This window comes from Lissotriton vulgaris, chromosome 3_1 (genome assembly GCF_964263255.1).
Source record: "Lissotriton vulgaris chromosome 3_1, aLisVul1.2, whole genome shotgun sequence".
Taxonomy (NCBI): domain Eukaryota; kingdom Metazoa; phylum Chordata; class Amphibia; order Caudata; family Salamandridae; genus Lissotriton; species Lissotriton vulgaris.
Window position 1 is genome coordinate 1,351,999,762 of NC_141689.1, and position 22,482 is coordinate 1,352,022,243.

The 22,482-nt window shown below is 46.1% G+C and overlaps 1 protein-coding gene across 3 annotated transcripts in view; it reads right to left on the reverse strand.

The window, feature by feature from the left end:
* LOC147727877 (tyrosine-protein phosphatase non-receptor type 9-like) overlaps window positions 1-22,482 on the reverse strand; it is a 1,887,882-nt gene that overhangs the window by 1,500,799 nt on the left and 364,601 nt on the right. The gene's annotated exons all lie outside the window — the stretch shown is intronic.

The following is a 22,482-nucleotide window of genomic DNA, read 5'->3' on the forward strand; positions in this document are numbered from 1 at the left end:
CCTGTGAGCTGCTTTCCTGTGCGGCGGGAGCTGGGGATTACTTGCCTGGCACGCACGCAGCGGCCATGCGGGCTTTTCACAGGCTCTTCATTGCAGTAAGGACCACATAAGTAGTGTCAAGCACAAGTTGTCTTTCTTCGCGGGGGGAGACGCAATTCATTTGCATAACGGCAGAAATCGTGAGAACTTCCTATCGCGGCAGGGGCCGCAAAACATAGTTGGACACAGCAGAAAGTCGTAAGCTGCTCCCCAACGCAGCCAGAGCTCGGCTCTTTCCAGTGACCCGTGACTGGAGATCAGGAGCTACGGTGCTCGGTGCCCTCGAGCAGCTTGCTTTCACCACCCCTACTGCCCCTGCCCCTGCGTGCATAAGGAAAAAATCAAGGAGTAGAAGCAACGAGTGAGGAGTAAGGCACGATGGCGGTGTGAGCGCTGCCAGTTTCCACAAGCGCTGTGATAACAACACCGCCAAAAAGCGGGGGGAGCCCGTCATCTTGGTTATCCTGGCCTCTCACTGCCTCCCCCGCTGAGGCGTAGTTGACAGGTGTGAGCGCTGTATCATGAGCGCTGCAATAACAACGCCGCCCAACACTGCCTGAACGCTGCCTGAACGCGGCCTCAGCCACTCGAAGACCGCCCGCAGACTTTGAGATCAGGGATCAGGGAGAAGCCCAGCGGCGCAAGGTGTGAGCGCTGAGCTCTGGTGAGCCGAGCACTGTGAGAACAACACCAGCGCTGGAGGGACAGCACCTGGCAAAAAGCCACATCTCACAATTCATCATCAGGCAGTTCTATTCGGGGGAAGGAGCAAGAAAGAGCTAGGCCACGTTTAGGTGTGAGCACCTAGCCCAGCTGAGTCAAGCGCTGGGAGAACGCTGGGAAACAACACCTGAACCCAACACCTGAACCCGGACTAGGAACCATCGGCAGACGGGAGGAACCATTGAGACCTTCTCACTACAGGTACCTCGCTAGCACTGCTATCATCTGGGTTGGGAAGAGGAGTTACTGGGCAGCAAAGCAGATAAGTGGGTTGAAGGAGAGGAACAGCCGCAGGATTTGAACTGTACGCCGCACACACAGCGAGCGGTTAGACTACACAATCCCAGCTACCCCAGCTAGCCCAGCCCAGCCAGCCCATAAACAACACAAAACTACCTGCCACTAAGATCGACACAATCTACCAATTCCATATTAGCGGTTATTGCGGTCGGGTGTAGCGTGGTGCTGGGTGCGGGGGCCTATGGACAAATCGCTCCCATTTTCAGTATCCCTGTGAGGGTATAACAAAGGACAACTAAGGGACTGCAAATAGGCAGAGCAATGAGATCAGGAACAGTCAGACTAGAACCAGAGCCTAAACCACCTGCCCAATCCAAAACGAGGAAAAGGAAACAGGGCAGCCTAGAGCTGAGCGCCTCACTGAATTTAGGACACGTCCAGGCTATCAAGCTCAAAGCGTGCAACAATACTGGAGAGGACCGTACGCTAGCAGACGTGGACATACCGTCACCCAACCAACCTCTAACCCCAATTGAATCATTGGACATGTTGTCACCCAACCAGCCTCTAACCCAAATTGACTTCGAAAAAAGAAATCACCAGGCATCCTTGGCCCCCTTGCCGCTTTGTCCAACTAATGTCCCCCACAACTTACAAAGGCCCGCACAAAAGCCATCACAAGCAGCCCTGGAAAACCTGGTAACTATTGACGGAATGCCACCGAAGAAAAAGATATGTTCATATCAGCCTAAGATCTACACGAAGTTCTCCTTTCTCAAAGACCCAGGGACAGCCTTATTTTAAAAGACAGGGGACATCAGTGGCCTCCAAACTCCACTAATAAAAGGTGCAGCAGTCGATACCCACACAGCAAAGAGCCTAGCAGGCTCATCCAACTGCTCAAATGACTTTTCTTCACTTAGCAGCAGGGTAGCCATACTTGCGTAAACACCACCACAATTAACATCAACGGAACCAGGGGACACGGCTACACTTAATTCAACAACTACTCCTGCTTATACTACCATCTTTAACTTTCCGGGAAATGGGTCAGTCAGGAAAACCATATGGTTGAGCAGAGTACTGTAAAGAAAGCGGAAACAATTGAGTCAATATGTGTGCAGACCTTATCCACCTCCAACCTGACACAACCGAGTAAGCACGGTTTATCTTCCTTGAGTAGCCAAGAGAGGTCTCAGGAAACTAAGGCCATGGTTCACAGGGAAGTGGAAAGAGAAGACTTGCCTGGCCTCCACCGAGTTAGCAGTTCCCCAACTCGTGCAATCACTGGTATAGAAACACGAGGCACTTGTACGGAGCCACCAATGGTTTTAATAAGAGAAGCAAGCGGGCATCCTTTGCCCCAATCGCAAGGACTTCCTTTGACTCCCGTAAAAAAATCCCCAGGCAACCTGAGCAGAATCATCAAACAACTAACTCCAACCATTGGACCAACGGTGTTAACAGCATCTCAACGACGTACATTGCTGCAGTTTAATTACACCCAATCTACAAATAATTCCATAAACAATGATATGTCTTCTATTTCTGTACAAGAGTGGGAGGAATTAGTTGCGGCCTACAATGCCAAACCCCCCGAAGAGAAACCGATGATCAATGCCTCCTCAAGACCGGAAGGGGGCATTAACTTAGGCAATTCAGTCCCGGATACCCTATGGTCTACAATCCTAAGCACCTTGCAACAGTCGGCCACCGCCCTGGACTTTCAGTCACAAAAAATGGACTTACAGCTTACCGTCTTGCAGTCAATGGCCAAGTCAATTTCAGGGATTGACTGGAAAATCTCGGAACTAAACAGACTCATAAGGAGGGGACAAGACGCAGTCCTTGCAGATCACTCAGTTATCATCCAACCCCCCCCTTTTGACCCCCTCTTAGATAAATTATCATCTTTACCATCTATGCTAGGGGACCTGATAAGCGACTTAAAAGCATCAGCCCTCCAACCATTAAAGCAACATACCGCCGACCCTCCTGCAGTTCCTCCGGTAACTGCTTCAAGGCAAGAGATCAAGTTGCCAAGTGACCAGAGCCTAGCCATTACCTTGCCGCCCCAAGCTTCATCCACCGAGCTACCGGAAATAGAGGAAGCGATCACTATCACGACACAGCTGAACCTTCGACTCAAACCAACGCAAAGTCCCGCAGAAAGAACAAAAGGAAAGGTAGGAACCGTACCCTAATAGGGGCAAGGCTTAATAAAGAAGAACTATCACCTTCCACTGCGGTTTCAGACACTGATGCCCGGAGCCCGTCACCCAGTGACCACCGGTCCCCTTCGCCTGAAGCCCAAGACAGCGCGCCAATAGAGTCCCCATCACAGTGCTTAAAATCAACACATAATTCCATAAAAAAGATGACATCAAAAAAATGCACCAAACAGAAACTTCTACAATTCAAAATAATCCAGTCAGGCCAGACTCCGGACAACAGTAAAATTAAATCGGGTGAAGAAGCCGCAGAAAACAGGCAGAATGCCACCCCTCCGGTCACGACCTCGGAGACATGTTCGGAGTCCAAGCCGAAAACAACTAGTACCACGATTATGAACTTGGAAACTTGTCCTGAGCCCAAGCCAAAAACAAACAGTGCCCTCTGGGCTACGAAGCTAGATAACGACCAAGGCGGGGGCTCACTCGCCTTAGGTGCATCATCCTCTAGCCATGCTCTTGATCAAGCTCCTCAGGCCATCAAGAGCCCACCGATGGTTCCAACAAAAGTGCTATGTCAGAGCATTCCAACCTCAATTCTGTTTATCCCAGAATATACATCCAGAGGGAATGAAGACATATTGAATAGGGGGAACATTCTAAGACTCCTGCACTCTTCAACAAATCTAGCAAACATCAGCTCGAACGACCTTTTACAAGTAGGGTTCCAATCCAACACCTCGACCCATCAGCCTGACACTACCAAAACTACCTGGATCTTGCCGGAGATAGCTAACAAAATCTTGGAAGAGGAGGCAATGTTCCAGCAATGGGGAATTGCCTTGAAGCTGGAAAGGCAACCCCGCTATCCAACTCCGCTTTTACCCTCCATCCAACCTTAGCTTCAAGAAAACCCCACTTCAATATTAAAGGGAGCTAGGAGCTGCTCACCGGGGCAATGTTACCGACACACTAAAAGTCCCCAATGGGGTCAATATCGCAATCAAGATACGAACTTGTCGTTATCGACAGACCCTAATTGGAGATGTATTCAGCGTACTATCGCGACAACGACTGCTGATGTTTGACAGTATGGGAAAGCGCCCTTTAACCCCTTGGTGGTACGTAGGGCCACAAGAATCTGTTCATGGAACATCAATGGCTTAGTTAATAAAAAGAACGATCCGGAGCTCATACAATACTTAACCTCATTCGATCTCCTGTTAATACAAGAAACTTGGGAAGATAAAGTATTTGATCTACAGGGGTTTACGTCACTCTGTACGCCAGCAACCAAAACTTCAACCTTCGGCCGCGGTTCAGGAGGACTGATGGTATTCGCCTCTATAACGTCAATATGGGAAATTAGGGCTCTGGACTTTCATATAACCCCCCAAGTGTCATACAGGTGGTAAAGCTCTCACTTCCTCTAACAAAGCAACACCAGGAAGTTATTATTATAAATACATACATTCACCCCAAATGGAAACAAAAATCGGTGGAAGAGCTGGGGCACATTTTTCAAAAAATAAGGGACTCCGGGGAGTCAGACACCTTCATCCTGGCTGGTGACTTTAACATGCTTCTCATCAGCAATGAGCAAGGCACTGACCTCTCTTATGAATTAGACACAGCATGGGGCGTGCCGCCGCAAGGTCGAACAAAAAATAACAACTTAACAAAACATTCAAAAAACCTTCTTTGGCAATTGAATACCCATAACTTAAGGGCCCTAAATGGACGTTATGCTGAAGATGATCCACCGGCAGCCACTTTCCCCTCTAGCACACAATCCTCGCATTTGGATTATATGTTCATGTCTTTAGACATGTTCAGCTGGATAACTTCATTCAAAATAGACGTTAATGATTTCAGCGACCATCTGCCCTTGGTGGCTGAGATAAAAACCAATCCGGCAGAGGAAAAAGAACGCTACATTGGCCCAGAAACAGAAGTCGGTGCAAACTTAAAACGGATACGGTGCAATCTTGACAACATCGACCTTATTGGTTCAATTGCGAAAACCCTCTTCCACCAAATTCATTGGTCATCTAAGTTGGCGAATGTCTGGCATGACTTCATCATCACCATCGGGGAACAACTGGGTAGTACCAGGCCTACCAATTCTCGCCTTGTGAGGGGACCCTCAAGCACGAGACAGATGCGGTTGGATATGAAAACACAAAAACGCTTGATTAATCAAACTCTGAGGAGGATACGAAAGGATCAGGGAAACCCTAGTCTGCAAGTAGTGCTGAGGGAAGCAAAAAAGCAACTCAAACAGCTGAAATGGGCAAGTCAAAAACAAAGGAATGAAGAACTTTGGGGGAAACTTGTCCACGAAGGAAAGCAAAAAAACAGTTCTAGGTTCTGGCAAATGGTGAAAAGAATCCAGAACCCTGACCATCTGGGGCAAAATTCACACATAGCAGAGGAAGTATGGACCAAATACTTATTGTCACACTTTAATAATGACAATATAGGAGATACAACAACAAAGTCTCCTTGCATGGAAATCACAAAGCTTGGTCGTGATGGTAACCCCAGCAATCAAAGCGGGACAAGCATGTGTGGACTGGGGGAGTTTAAGGGTATGGCCTTACCACAATCAGAACTTTTAGAAGGGGAAGGAAGACCCATAAAGGACATGGAGACAGGGCTCACGGGATACACCCCAGCAGACATCGGGCGGCGAATTACCAAGGGACGACCGAATGGGGCCCCGGGACCGAATGGAATCCCCCCATGTTGTACAAATCTGACGTAGCCTTTTGGAGTGCATCCTTGGGTCAGGTCTTTAACGAGGATAGACTTACTTTATCCCTTCCGGACTCCTGGCATGGGTCCGTCATTAGTCCGATATATAAACATGGGAGCAAGTGTAATCCGAATAGCTACCGTCTCATTGCTTTGCTTGACATAGAAGCAAAATACTTCAGCGGTCTCATTCTGGAAGAACTATCGGCGTGGGCGTCCGAAAAAGCCATTATCCCTCCCAACCAAACAGGTTTCCGTAAAGGCCAAGGGACAACAACCAACATCATGGCCCTGTCCCTACTGATGGGCGAAGCACAAACCACCAAGCTACCGCTTTTCCTCTCATTTATTGATTATACGGTGGCCTTCGACCATGTGGACCGAAACAAACTTTGGAAAAAACTATCCATTTGGGGCATTCCGAAACATCTCCTAGATGTCCTAATACTGCTTCACTCTAACACCTGGGTTAAAACTAAACTTGGAACTGGCCAGCACCTCTCGAAGCAGATTAGGACAACTAAAGGACTAAAGCAGGGGTGCCTATTAGCGCCAATTCTATTCAATCTGTTTATTTCGGACTTACCGGAAGAACTTGACAAATGCCGCAATCATGCGCCCAAGCTTGGAAAAGTCACCCTCCCTAGTCTGTTATATGCGGACGATTTAGTGCTGATAAGCCGGTCGCCAATAGGCCTTCAGCATCTTTTGAATTGTACCCATGCCTTCTCGGTAAAGAATGCCCTAGAAATAAACCTCAATAAATCTAAGGTCATGACAGTGAACTACAGGAAGAAAAGGATCCCTTGTTGGTACCTGAACGGAGTAAAGCTCGAACGGGTAGCCACATACAAGTACCTTGGCGTCGTGCTGGATTCTAAGAACACGTCTAGGCCTCAGCTCCAGTCCATCCGAGGGAAGGCAGTAATGACCCACCTCGCACTGAAATCACTAAAGACTAAACTCTCTGACCTCACCCTTAAACCCTTCCTTGAAATCCTCCGAGCGAAACTTCAACCAACGCTCACCTATGGGAGTGAATCGCTGCATGGGAAGGACGCTGCATTGTTAGACACAGTCATAGCCAATTGTTACAGGGCCATCTTCAACCTTCCCAAATACGAGTCTCCGGCCCAAATTCGTTTAGAATTTGGGGTGGTCAAACAAACACTAGAAAGACGGAGTGCATATGTAACTAACTGGCGCAAGATCCGCGACGCAGACCCTGACTCCTTAAATGCCAGCGTCTGGGAAGAGCTACTTAGATGTCGCACTTCACTGCCTAGGGACAACCTATTTGGATCTCTTGATGTGCTAGGCTTATCCGATATTTGGGAAACTGCCATAGACCACCAGTCCTTCAAAAAGTTGGCAAAAAAATCTACCCGAATATTCTCGGCAAAAGAAAGACCTAGCCAACAGGGCGCATGGATGGATAATGGTGGGAGATTACGGCAAAATACGGCCACAAGCATATCTTAATATCGGGATGAAAATAAAAATCAAAGAAAAGTTCCTGAAATTGCGCCTTGGAGCTATCCCGATATTACCGCACCTGCCGCCATGGGAGAGAACTCACGCCTCGGCCCTATGCCGCCTGTGTAAATCTGGCAAGGAGGACATCATCCATGTGATATGCATTTGCCCGAGACTAATGGACCTGAGGCACAAGCTGTTGCTACCTTTTTTTAGATCACATGCCGTTCGGACCTGTAGGCAGGCAGTTGAACTTTGTTTTTCCTCCAGCGATATTAAACTGAATTGTCAGGTTGTGAAGTTCTTTGATTTAATGAAGGAAAGATTCAAGCACACTTGAAAGACTCATTGGGACTTAATAACAACCTTGAATTGACAATAGTAACTGCTGTATTTTAAATATTTTGTACTGTTATATGGCGTTTTATATTTTTGTAAAGATTTTAATTAATCATATACAAATAAATATATTACTTACTTATTACTTACTTACGTGTCTTTGTAGAAGTTCCCTGGCGGGGATGCAGCCTGCAACGGGAAGTCGAAAGCACTACCCTGCCCCTATTAGCTCGTTGCATAGTGGGGGAGCAGGAAGTTTAACGCATTGTAGAAATCTGACATTATTAACCTTGTTGTTTACATTTCTACAAAATAATAGGAAATTGTTAAAGAAAGTTCTTCATCTTCTCAGTTTATTCTGATGGGTTGTGCCAAGCTGTAACATGTTTGTGCATTTTTGAGGATGTTCAACCTGCAGGTGTTTGTATGCTCGCAGGTGTAATTATAACTTAAGTGGTACTTGTTCATGTTGGTTAGCATTTGTCTGAACATAAATTTGTATCTCATTAGCAATTTGTATTATTTGTAATACAAGTAGGTGACACAATATGCAGAATGTCACACCAACACATTTTTCCCTACCCTCTCCAGGGGAACCTTTGACTGGGTGAGCAAAATGGAAAAAGGTTTTTGGGAACTATGCACGTGTGTGTGGCACTAACTTGATTGCGGTGCAGAAACAGGCCTAACTAGTACATTCTTTGGGGGTGGATGGACAAGATGTTTTGGAAAATGTACCTGAGCTTTTGCATGCAGAAGTGCATGACTTGAATGAGTTTGATATAGCTATAGCTAAATTAGATCGTCACTACTTACCACGAGTGAGTACAATCTTTGAGAGGTACCATTTTGGACTCAGGGTCAGAATGAATCCGTAGAAGAGTTTGTGAGTGAGTTGAAGAAATTAACTTTGAAATGCAATTGTGGGGGTGCAGTTGAAGAGAGGATTAGAGACCAGTTTGTCTTACGTTGTAACAGTGACAAAATACGAGAGAAATTATGGATGAAAGATAAACTCCCTCTTGAGGAGGTACCTATTGTTAAGAAACAGGTGGAGCACATGATGAAGTGTGTGGGAGAACTCAAGGCAGGGAAGGAGGTGAATACGACAGAAAAGGAAAATCTGACAGAAGTTAGTTTAGTCAAGACTCAGAATGTTCCTGAGATGAAGCAGAGGTCTGAAGTCAAATGTGTTAGGAGAATAGAGCAGAACTTCAAAGCAACAGGTTTCAGATGTGGGTTTGACGGTCATAGAGCTAATGATAAATCTTGTCCTGCTTTGTCTCAAGTATGCATTTCCTGTGGGATCAAGGGGCACTTCAGTAAATGTTGCAGAAACAAGTATAGAAAATACAACAGGAGCAGGTGTCAAGAAGTGGTTTTACAGGTTGGTGAGTCTAGCAAGTTGTTTCCTTCTGAGGTTGTGAGCATTGATGGTAAAACATTCAAATGAAATTTGACTCTTGTTCACGTATCACAATAATATCTGAACAGAGGTTTTAGAGAATGTTTTCCAACAAAAAGGCACTCACTAAAATGGACATACAACCTGGAGGATAGGGTGCGTCCAAGATTGACATGCTGGGGTATTTTGAAGCTGGCATAGGTGTGAGTGGGAAATGTACACATGGGAAAATATGTTTCTTGTTATGGTGAAGATCTTCTGGGTTGGGGTCGCCAGAAAGAATTGGGGGTCAGCCTACATCCAAACTAAATACCACAAGTACAAATGAAACTGAATGTAGTCAACACAAATTTGTGAAGGAATTTAAAGAGTTGATTCAGAACAAAGTTAGTAAATTAGTTGGCTTCCAACACAAAATCAAACTAAGGCAACATGCAACCACGGTAGTGGCTAAAGTGAGAAGGATTCCCATACATTTAAAGACAGCAGTAGCTAATGAACTCAAGAAATTGGTGGAGGGTGGAGTCATTGAAGGAGTTAAAGCAACAGAGTGGTTGGCTCTCATTGTAGTTGCGTTCAAAGGAAATGGTGACATTCGTCTTTGCGTGGATTTGAGGGCACTAAACAGGGAGGAAGTAGTTGACACATTTCCTCTGCCCAACATTGAGGAAATGGTCACTACTTTTTCTCACAGCCTTAACAACTCCTTTTGGCATTTTTCGCTGCAAAAGGATGCCGTTTGGCTTAAATTCTGCCACAGCATTTTTTCAAACGATCATGTCGAACATCTTGAAAGATCCAACTGGTGTAAAATGTTATCAGGACGATATAATTATTTTTGGAGCCAACAATGATGAGCATGATCAGCGAGTTTGTGAAGTGTTACACAAACTTCAGGTGGCAGGTCTGACACTTAAAGCTGACAAGTGCAAGTTTGGTGTTAGTGAAGTCAGTTACTTAGGGGACAGAATTACTTCAACAGGGATCAGACCACGTAAAGAGCTGGCGGACACAATCAAAGCGCTGCTGGAACCAAAATCCAAGAAGGGGCTATCTTCTTTTCTAGTGATGGTTGAATATTATAGTCGTTTCATCAAAAACGTTGCCAGCAAAACATTCAATATAAGGAAACTGTTAAAAAAGAAATCTCATTTTGTATGGGGTATTGAAAGCCCTCAGGAATTTGCAAATGTTAAACAGGAGTTGACCAATGCTCCTTCTCTTCAATCGTTTGAATCTTTGTGTGATATTAAGGTTATATGTGATGCCAGTGGAAAAGGGTTGAGAGCACTTCTAAATGAAATGAAAGATGGCAAGGAAAAATTGATTGCATGCATTTCATGAACTCTCAGAGATGCAGAACGTAACTAATCTGTTATAGAGAGAGAATCTCTAACTGTGTATTGGTCTGTTATGAGATTCAAACAGTTTCTATGGGGTATTAAATATGGTCTACAGACAGATCATAAACCCTTAGTTGAAGTTTTCACCAAGGAAGGTCTAGATTCTATATTGTCACGTACACAAAGATGCGTTGTAGGATTGCACGATTTTTATTTTACTATTCAATACGTTTCCAGGGGCAAGCAACTATTCAGCTGATTGTTTGTCTAGACTAGTGGACATGTCTGATTTGCAGTCTGATGGTGGTGATGAGCTGGATAAGTAAGATCAAGTGAGTGTATGTGAAGTAACGGAAGGTACCATAAGTGAAGAGGAGTGGTTTACTGAGCTGCAGAAGGATGAAACTTTGTATAAGGTTGGAAATATAGTGAGTTTGGGTAGAAAGAATGGGAAGAAGCTCAAGGACTGCAAGGGAGGATGGGAGAAGATTGAGGATGAGCTTGCGGTGGATAAACGATTCTTATTGAGAGGTACAAGGTTAATTCCACCTTAGAAGTTGAGAACAAGGATATTACAGTTAGGTCACGTCGGTATTCTAAAAACCATAGGGAGACTTTGCAGATACTTTAAGTAGCCTTGCCTTGATCATGACATGAAACGCATGATTAGGGATTGCACGTAGTGCATTGGCTGTAATAAAGGATTGAAAACCAGTCAGATGCCCATGGTGTGTAGAACACTTCTAAAAGATCCAAGGGAAGAAGTAACAATGGATATTCTGGGACCAGTGAGAGGGCACCATGCTACTCCATATGTAGTAGTTCTCATAAATCTATATTCCAGATAGGTGGAAATATCATGTGCCCATGACATTTCTTCCTCTGCTGTGATAAAATGTTTGGAAAACATCTTTAGACGAGAACGTTTTCCAAGTACCATATTATCGGACAATGGTGTACAGTTTTGCTCACAAGAGATGGAAAAAAAATTGAAAGATTGCTGGATTGTACACAAGAGATCTACTTTGTATCAACCTGAGACCAAAGGTGCTATTCAGAGGGTGATCAAAACACTGAAGGGTGGCATTCAATTGGCAAGGGTCAATGGTCTAGTTTGGAAGGAAGAGTTATCCAATAAGTTATCTGGGTATCGCATGTCACCACACACAACCATTGCTAAATCCCCTTTTCAACTGATCAAGGGAAGGGTACGAACAACCAAGGTAAATGAAATGAAAATGAAATGAAAAGTCAATTTGTAAAGCGCGATTGCTGCCCTGGGGCATCCAAGCGCTAGCGGCCAAAATTGCTTAAAACAGAGGGGAAAACGCTGAGGATTTAATGTGGGGCATTAAACAGAAAAGTCTTCAGCTGTTTCCGAAAAGAGGAAAGGATGGAATTGGACCTGAGTTGAAGCGGAAGAGAATTCCATAGCCTGGCGGCGTAATGAGTGAACATCCTGCCGCCAGCTCTTGCCCTTTTTATTCTAGGGATTATAGCCATATATGCCTTGCTAGAACGCAGATTTCTGCTAGGTTGGTACTGTTTTATTAGGTCCAGAAGAATGCTGGTCCTGTATCCCAGAAAGCTTGGTGGGATATACACATCGCCTTAAAGGTGATTCTCTGTCACACTGGAAGCCAGTGCAGGCTATTCAGTCCAGGTTTGGTTGACAGTCTGCGCGGCAACTGGAGCAGTGTGCGAGCCGCACAGTTTTGCACAATCTGAAGCTTGCGCTGTGTATATTCCGGGGCACCGAGATAGAGGACATTTTTAAAGTCCAGGCGGGACTGAATCAGACCCTGAATGGCCACCTGCTTGGCCTCCGCCAGCAGAAGAGGAAGAACTTTCCTCAAAATCCTAAGGAGACCAAAGCAGGTAGCCAAGAGTTTTGTAGCCTGAGTATTGAAAGATAAGGCTTCGTCCAGCCAAACCACAAGGCTCCTTATGTTGTCCTTGGGTGTTGGAGAAGCACCAAGACATGGGGGCCACAGGGAGTTGAAAAAAGTGGGGTTTGCGGGGCCCAAGAGCATCAGCTCTGTTTTATCCCCATTAAGCTTGAGGGAGGAAGAAGTCATCCATCCCTTTACTTCCTCTAGGCATTTTGCCAGCCCACCCAAGGATGGTAAGCCCGGCTCCTGCGCCAGGAGACCACTAGTTGAGTGTCATCTGCGTAGGAAATGATCTTGATGCCATACGGATGGACCACCTCAGCCAGTGGTCTCATGTAGATGTTAAAAAGCGCAGGGCTTAGGGAGGAGCCCTGCGGTATTCCGCACCATAGCGGCCAGCTTGTGGATACCATGTCTCCATAAAAAATTTGAAAGGACCTGTCGCTCAAAAAAGATTTGAGCCAACGCCATGCTCCGCCAACTATTCCGACACTCGAACAACGGCCCAGCAAGGTGTCATGGTTGACCGTGTCGAATGCCGCGCTTAGGTCAAGGAGTATCACTGCCACTGATCCCCCTTGATCCAGGATCTTTCTGGTTTCCTCAGTGACCACCAGCAGAGCAGTCTCCGTCCCATGTCTAGGTCTAAAGCCCGTCTGGGTGGCGTCTAACAGCTGGTTGTTCTCGAGGAAGTGCACCAGGTGAGTATTGATGTGCCTCTCGAGAATTTTGCTCACCCAGGGGAGCAGAGAGATCGGACGGTAACTGCTGAAGTCACCGGGGTCCAGGTTGTTTTCTTTTAGCAGGGCACGCACCATGGCCCCCTTCCAGGCAGGGGGAACAGTGCAGGAGGTGATGGAGGCATTCAGGAGGTTCAGGATAATCGGTAGGATGACCTGCGGTGCCAACATCATGACTTCTGGGGGTGCTGGATCACATGAAGTCCCAGATTTTACCTTGCAGGCCATTGAGTCCAAAGGTTCAGGGTCTAAAAGTGGAAAATGATCTAAGGTAATCAGGGATTGAGATGGAGTATCCCTCAAATTTGTCTGACCCTGATCTATGGGCACTGGTGCTATAGATGGCAAAAAAGCAGAGTAGATTTGGGTAACCTTCTGGTGGAAGAATTCTGCCAAGTCATTGCAGTGGGCCAAATGCGTGCTAGGAGAGGGAAGTTTAGTCAAATTTTTCACAATTTGAAAGATTTCCCTAGGCTTGGACTTAGCGTGCATGATTTTGTCAGAGAAGTACATAGACTGGGCAGATTTAACCTCAGCTTTATAGGTTTTAATTGCCTCTCTGTATTGGGCTTTATCGTCCAATGAGACGCCTAAGCGCCACCGTCTTTCTATTTTCCTGCAGTGGGCCTCTGAGTACCAAGGGGCGTTTTTTGGGGAGCGTTTCAGTGTCGCTTTACAAATGGGGAGGGTGGCCTCAAGGGATTGCACAATCCATTCTTCATATTCCTGACTGGCCACAGCTGGGTCCTCATTATAGGCGGGCTGGGTAGTCACAAGTCTGTTAGACCACGATTCGACTGGTAATCTGGAGCAGATTCTGGCATTCCGTACAGTGGGACCGGGGGGGGTCGGGGGGGGGGGGGGGGAGTGGTGTAAGGTGGTCAGTCCAAGGGAGTAGAATTGGTGACCCAACCACTAACCCTGTGCAGTTGCTGAAAACTGGGTCCAGCAGGTGGCCCTTAATATGTGTAGGTGCCTCCACTCGTTGAACAAGCTTTAGTGCCGCTAGGTCATTGGCCAGTGCAATGGCAGTATGATCTGAAGCGACATCGAAATGGAGATTCAGATCCCCCAGCAATGTAAAGTTAGAGGCAGTGGTGACTCGTTCAGATACAATGGATGGCAGGTGCATATGAAATAGTTTTGAATGCCCGGGGGGGCGACATACAACAGTACCAGAAAAACAATTATTGGGGGAGAATTCCATACTAAACGCTAAGCTTTCACAGTCCGGAATTAATTCAGTAATTACTCGATAATGATACTGTTCTTTGTATATGATAGCTATACCTCCTCCTCTCCCTTCAGGGCAATCTTGTCGAGTAATTTGATAACCTGAAGAAAGGGCAGTAACAATATCAGTGTCTGAGTGTGACATAAGCCATGTTTCAGTAAGGAATACTGCATCTGGCATACGATCTTCAAAGAGAAGGGCAAATCGTGGTTTGATGCATTGGACAAAGGGGTGCATGGACAACACGGTGTGTTATGTTTCATAACAGGTAACCCAATATAAGCTCAGGTAGTCACCTAACCTTTCACCTATATTCTCCCCTACCATTACACTAAAAAACGGTTTTTGGACTGACCTTTTACCTAGTTACGCTACTCTCTGAAAACTAGCCGCATCCATTATGCATGCGGATTCTTGGAAACTCAGCAAGACTACCATCTCTTCCATAATAGGTATGAATAAGGGTCATTCCTTCTGTCATCCTGAGTCCAACATGACACAGCAAGGTAGAACCCCTGCGGGTACCACTTTGGGTATATAAACACCATACCTTGCTTTGGTAGTCAGAGGAGAAAAGGACTTCCATGCTGACACACTGACGCGAGATGGTGAGGCTCCAGAATGCAGACACTCCAGCTTGCAGTGGTCTAATATCTCTTGCGGGGTGTCCATCTCAAGACCAAGACGGGTTACCACAGTCTCTCACTTCAGGTAATGGGGTTGACTTTATCCTAATGGGATTCTTGGCTTTACACCTACACACATGCTGAGTACACTTAGATACATCTAGCTAGGACTGCATCATAGATGTACGCATTTACTACTGTCATGTATTTTATATACTTGCCTGCATTCATTGTTTTAACACAATGGTAGAAATCTACCATCCTTTTACTCTGTTAGTGCTTCTAATCATTTATATCTGTTTCTGTTTAATGGTTGTTTCAGCACACCCTTTTTACACTAGAATGAAGCAGGTTAAATAAATGCTTATTAAAAACGTCCCCCCCATTTATTCTGTGTATCTCTCTGAGACAAAGTGAGCACAATTGACTGAGCGAAAAGTATTGCACTGTTTCCACGATACTGAGGGATCAGTGTTATCATGTTTGATAGTTGCCAAGAACTATTCTCTCCTTGGTAAGAGGGGTTATTAATGGCATTGTGAGCTACCTGGTATACAGGCGAACATACTCGGTGGGTGTGTCTGGAATCAGTCTGGACAACAATCCCACAGTCTATATTGTCTAAACGTGCGGAGCCTATATGGGTTTTATAGGAACTACACAACAGGTGGGAGAATGGAGAAACAAAGAGATAGCTGCACAAAAGAGGAGAAAAGTGTCATTTTATTTGTCAAAACAAGTGAAGAGCGTGTCTGTTAGAGTGAGTGATTTTGTGAAGGTAAAAGTGCCTTAAGGGTGTGCAGATTGGTCCAAATTCACCAGCAGGTTAGGAGTTGTAAAATATTTTTAAAATGCAGTAAAAACACATGATGGACGCATCTGGACGAAGAGCAGAGTGGTAGTTGTTCCCAGTCCTAAAGAATTCACTGTTGTCAATCACAAAGGTGACTAAACGGTGAGAGACTTGTCCATCAGTGGTATTCTCAAAGGGCATGAGGAAGGTCAAGTTGTGCAAAGGAAGAGTAATAGAGTCATTAAAAGAGAAATGTATCTTAGAAATTTTGTAGACTGAATCGTACATACTTTTACCTTGTTTTTTCTTCCCTCTCATTTTTTTATTTATCATTATTGATTTCTAGTTCTTAACTTATATTTTTGAGTAGTGCAGACAGCCTATCAATTTTATCACGTCTCTCGCTTGGAATGTTATGATCGCAAGGCAGTGATGATGCGATAGAACCTGAGAAGAGCCTAGTGACTGTTGACGTGTCGTTGTTGGTGAAGGTGCTTAATAAAGTGTATCTCTTACCGTGAGTTGTCTTCAGCTCATCTTTCTGAGGACATCACACTCTCCCATACTGTGAAGTAGCCGGGTGGAGGCTGGTAGTGCTGAAGTATCGCCCAGAAGGGCGACCTAGGGGAAGGAGCAATCTAAATATGACGTATATCAGAAGTTGATAAGAAAATATCAGATAATAGTAAAGCCTGGGCAATGCTAAGGCATACGAGCAAAGTCATCTTTAATAAGGCCCCATCTGCAGCATTCGCTTGTGGCATGTCCTGGAAATTGTGAAAGTCTAGCAGGAGAGTAGTATTGATGAAGACATTTAAACTGTATTAACTTAAGATTACAACTGAAGGGGGTGTTCTTAAATTGCGAGCAAGGGTAAGCTAATGTCTTATAGGTTGGCTGTTAACCCGAGGAAGCCTCTCACTTGCGTCTGGCCTCAGGGAGTGCATCTATTGGAGCAGTTAAATAGCTGATGTATAGATACAATATGGGGTCCCCGGTATCAGCCCTCTCTATGTAAGCTGTATGAAGTGATGACTCCGGCGATGTGGAAGGAAAGTTAGATACAGAAGCCCAGGCCGGCGACTGCAGTCGGAGGTAGCAGAACGCGTAAGTGATGATGAGCCCTGGCTGTGGCAGAAAGCTTACTGCAAGATAAATGCTCCAGAGAAATATAATATCGATGAAATCTTGGCCAGAAAATAAGCATGATGGAATTTCACTGAGGGAGCTGACCAGGGGGGGCTTGAATGATTCCATTGAATGGAATAAGGTGAGCAATCGTTAAGACTATCTGAAAACAGAGTTTGGTCCCATTTACTGCCCTTGTCTGGAACCATATTTGTAATCAAATGATTTGTAAATCTTGTAGCTGTTTTTTTTAAAAAAAGAACCTTGATTTCAACATCTTGCTAACTGAGTAAGCAGTCTAAAATAAACCTACTGTACATATATGGTTGTCGTGTATGGTTTGACCTGGGTCATCACTTTTTAAATATCCCTCCAATTTTACCCCCACTTATTTAATCAACACATGTAAATTCCCGAGATTTATTTTGGTGCTGGGAATAGTATACAACTTGTAAGCAGCACGGGTTCTCTATGTGAATATTTGGGTCACGCTAAACACTAATATGTGAGCCCATTGAACCACTTATGTAAATCTTCTCTGTCCGTATAGTTGTCATCAATGGGAAAACCAGCATTATTAATTGTGAATATAACTTTATTAAGAAAAACTTTCCCTTGTAGTTACGCACAAAAATATGAAATAAGTGGTTGAACTAGTTATTTATGATGCACGGTAATGAGACAGTAGCAATGTTTCATATAGGAACTAAGGTTTGTTAAGGTGCTTATGTTTCAGGTGACTATTGGGCAAGGCATCTTTGGAAATCATGCCAGTTCTCATTTTGAATGCTTTAACATGATGATATACTAGGCAGCGTCTAGGTGGGCGCAATAAGTACTTTATGTATGAGTGTCCTGCATCAAATTTATATTAGGTATACTATTCCAATATGGCTGCCACTTCAGCAGAACCCTAATACAGGCTCGTGGCTACGTGACGCCACATACACACCACGTTACTTAGACGCTTTTGAAAATAGCACCGGAGCACACTGAGAATTCAATGTTGCCAGATTGGGCTATTTCCCGCACAACTGGCGACATTTTTCCCAGTTGTGCAGGAAAAACCCATGCCTGGCGGGGACTAGTTTTTGGGCTAGTATTAAGTCTGTGTGCGCAATTTATTGGCATGGTTGGGTGCCGACCACGATGAGTCCGTGGCGTGCGCCTATCACAGTGGCGCAGAAGGTCCGTTGGCAAATGTGCGTGCAGCGCGTGCTAACATCATTGGAGGAGGACCCACCAGGGTTTGCCTGTGCACACATGACCCCACCCACCCTCTACCCTCCATCACACGAGGGACACATGAGGCGGCGCGGCTGGCTGCAGGCAGCCTGTACGTGAAATTGTGTAAGTGCAGCCAAGCGCACCTGCTACACTTGCACATGCGCAGCACAGCGCTAGATCACCACCAGGCACCACCTAGCTTGGTAGTAGTGTGTGCGGGCCGATGAGTGTCCCCAGGGCTGTCAATCTGGTAGCGCACGAAAGCGCTACCAATGACACCCCTGCGCGGCGCTGTTGGAAATGCTGGGGGTGACAGTGGAGTAAAGTTGCCGCTCATTTTTTCAGATTCTGCAGCGCGCGGGGCCAGTTGCATTGCGGAGAGTCGTGGTGGACCAGACTCATTGGAGGACGCGTGGGACTGTGTCGTCGCAGCCTGCTCTGGTTGATTGCCGCAAACCTGCGACACACACAGTCCTCCTCCTGGCTGCCCTGTTTTATTCTGTCCTGCTGAGGTCCCAGAGTCCGGCCGTAGTGAATCTCACTCATTGTCTGTGGACTTGGAGACTAGAGACTAGTCACGCTCACCGACCCGACCCTCACCCCACCCACACCACATGCAGAGTTGCGAGCTCGGAGACGGTGTGCACTCGCCTGGCCCGTGTGCTGCTGTGGCCCTGCGGGCGCGTCCCGGGCCTTGCGCCATCCTTCCCTGGCCTGTGTCACTTGCTGCTGGGGCCCCGCGGTCGGGTCCCGGCTCCATCCTTCCCTGCTACCTTTGAGAAGTGGGTGGCACTGTCAGTTGACAGCGCAGTCTGACCGAGAGACCAGGGTCCACAACAAGTGTGACGTGTCTTGTGCAGAGGACGTAGACGACCAACGACAAGGTAAAAATGATAATCAAATTATATAAAGCGCAGCACGTCACAGCCATTAGCATAGCTTGCGGTGACGGCTTGATTAGGGTGGAGGCAATGGCACAGATAAGGATAGCACACATCTCCAAACCTGCCTCGCACAACAAATCACACAAAATTAGAGTCCCTGCTTTCTTCCTCCATTCGTAGACATCCTCCACCTGCCACAATCCATATATAAGCGATTTCCCCTGCCTCGCTCCCTCCTCAGCGCATTAGATCATCCTCTCTCCCCTCCCTCTGTAGCAGCACCTACCTTGCTGGCAGCAAAGCACCTTCTCATCCTGCAGAGGCTATATTAGGTGCCAATGCAATCTCAGGGGGAGGGGGCCCAGGAGATGGGGACTCTGCCTGGCAATCAGGAAGGGGAGACCAAGCACAAACTCACTGCTGTGGTCGTACCAATAGGGGCAGAAGGTTTGATATGCCAGGAGGCGGGCCACGCATTTGACCACAATGGAACACGCGGTTTAAGGAGCATTACGGAATAAGGTTTTTTATCGCCAACATTGTACCATGCACTCGGGGTTCAAGGAGTAGTCCAACAACATAAGGGGAGGTGAGGCATCAAGGGTACGCTATCCATGTGTGAATACTCGGTCGGCTACTATCCTCAATCATTACAAGGAGGTTCTAATGTAAACGGGTGTTGAGCTCGAGCCCATTGGTGAGAGAAGAATATTTTTGGGTATAACTTTGTTCAGGCACGCAATTTCGTGTGCGTTATTCAGGATTGATACATTGTATTATGAGATTCTCAGTGTTATATAATTGACAGGTGGAGACTGACATTTGCAGTCCAACAGGCATAACATGACCTACTGGAGCGGTATACGTCATTGAAGAGGGCTGCAGGTACGAGGGACGACAGCAACTACTCGGTCCTCAAGTGATTGTGAGGTGGGATTCCGTTCGCAGTCCTTTGAAATAGGATGTTTGAATAGCATGATGTTCATGATTGGTACGTTCTCTTTCTTTTTATCTCGTCAATAACCACAGATATGGTGCAGTAAAGATTAAGAGGTGAAGACTGGTTTCCCCAAATGCCCTGACGAAGTTGCCTAGGGAGTGTTGGCAACGAAACATGTTGGCTTTTCGTGGGTGAAAGTGGCCATATACAGGCCAGTTTTTTATCCTGAGGACACACGCAGTACTCAATAAAGTATGTCTTGAACGTGAGCGGTACCTCATTTTAATTGCGAGAGCAATTTCTCTTATTCATGGTTGGGGTCCAGTGGGCACTGAGTGAGCTATACAGACTCAGTATCGTTTGGTACAGTCTTTTTGATTTATTCTCTGTTTAATTTCTCACCTCTGAGGAAGTTTATGCACACAGTTTCTTTTTTTTCTAAGCAAACAATGATGATAACATGGGCACACTGGCGAGTACCATTCAGCAGCTCTTTGGGTATGCGTACGTGAGGTGCTTACTGGCCTTCTCTCACATTTTCTGTCTTTAATTTGCAAAACACATTTGTGTGAGGGTTTTAAAGTTTCTATATGCTGCATATATAGGTTGTAGTTACAGGCGCTTGTTTAAACTGAACAGCACGGACCAGCAGGCCTTTTGCAATGAGTGGGCCTTGCTAGGGAAGTTTTTAAAGAGCATAGTGAAAGGTCCTTATGGTCCCAAATTATGAGGTGGTCTGTTCGATAGGGGTCAGATCTTGCAGTGTTTTTGATTGTCTGAGTGGGGGGCGATCTGACTCCTTATTGCCCCTGTTTTTCCTGTTGTGTTGTAAGTAGGTGTACTTGCCAGATTGATAGGGCAAACCTTCCCTTTTACTACATGCAAGTCAGTCCCAAGATAGCCCCATGGGCAGGGGTAGTATATTTAAAAGGTAGGACATGTGCTTTTAACTTTTACATGTCCTGATAGTGAAAAAACCGATAAATTCGTTTTTCACTACAGCATACTATCTCTCCCATAGGTTAACATTAGAGCTGCCTTGCAATACTGTATAAGTGTATTGTCCAATTGGGAGATGGTAGAAAATTGGAGTTTGGTGTATCTAGACTCACAATTTAAAAACAAATCTTTTAGTGAAGCTTGTTTTTAGATTGCAGGTCTGAAAATATCAGTTTTAGAAAGTTGTAATTATCTTACTTAAACCGTTCTGTGCCTCTGCCTGTCCTTACAATAAACGTCTGGGTTGGTAGACAGTTGGGCTTTGTGAACTCACTCTAGACAGTCACAAACAAAGGGAGCTGAGGTGTGGAGTGCATATACCGATGGCCCATCACCAGGCTAATGCGTCTTCCTGAGCTAGAGTGGTGGGAGGAGCGGACACTTGCACCTGAATAGGGCTGTGCCTGTCCCCTCACAAAGAGCTGCCAATCCTCATGTAGTCAAACAACAGGTGGAGAAGAAGTTTGAGGGTAACTTTCCTTAGGTGTGCACCCTATAAATTAAGCCTGGGTTCTGCACCTTTGGTTATACCATTCTGCTCCTACATATTAGCAATGAAAATACACTCACTTCCTTACGGGCGGAGTATGCAGATGTAGGACACAGGAGTTTGGAGGGGGGAGCAGCGAGCTGAACCAGAGTAGAACTAGAACCTGCGATTTGAAGCATTACCATCCCCACCGCTGCCGAGTTTGGACCGGATTGGACCGCCTGAGTCTAGGAGGTGGGTGGCCGGTGGTGGAGCAGAGCAGAGCGGAGCTTTGCCACCCTGGGCCCACCGCTGAGGCAAGGAGTCCCTGATCCCGGGCCAGGTTGAATTTCAAGTCTTCTACAGTTTTCTCCACCTTTGACATTGCCTGCCCGCTCGCAGCAAGCAAGTAAGCCAGTAGTATTCAGTAGGCACCCGAGTAAGAGCGGCTGCCGACATTCGGGGGCTGCAAAGTGTGTGCCAGAAGCAGCCCAGTTAGTCCTGGGTGCGGCTTGAAGGCTTGCCTAGAAGGCCCCACTAGCTCGTGGCACCATTCTACCTGAAACACTAAAGCAAGAAGGCCGCTGCCGCTGAAAGACGCAGCCAGGACTACCAGGACCATTCCTTCATCGCTGTTGATGACGATTCTGCCTGCCTGATTAGGTCAGGTTGTCAGCTGGGCCCATCTAGACCTTCTACTAATGTTCTCACCAGCACTTGCTGTTTTTTATCACCGCCTGAGCCGCTTGGGCAGTGAGCGGAGTTAAGAAAGAGTGCAGAGAGTAGTGTGGTAGAGCAGCACGGGGGAGCAGGCAGCAGGAGGTATGGCTTATTGCCACGCAGGCCTCAGGGTTGAGTGGAAGCGGACAGCAGTAGGCAGGTGCAACTTGCTTTACCTGTGGAGACCCTGTCTTGTCATGTGCTTTAGAGCCCTGCTCTGCGTTTTTGCCACCAGTAAATTTAAAGATAAAAAATATATGGAAAATGCTACTTACTAGTATGCATCTGTTCTTGGCATGTAGAGCTGCAGAGTTACACACTGTGCATAGATGGCCAC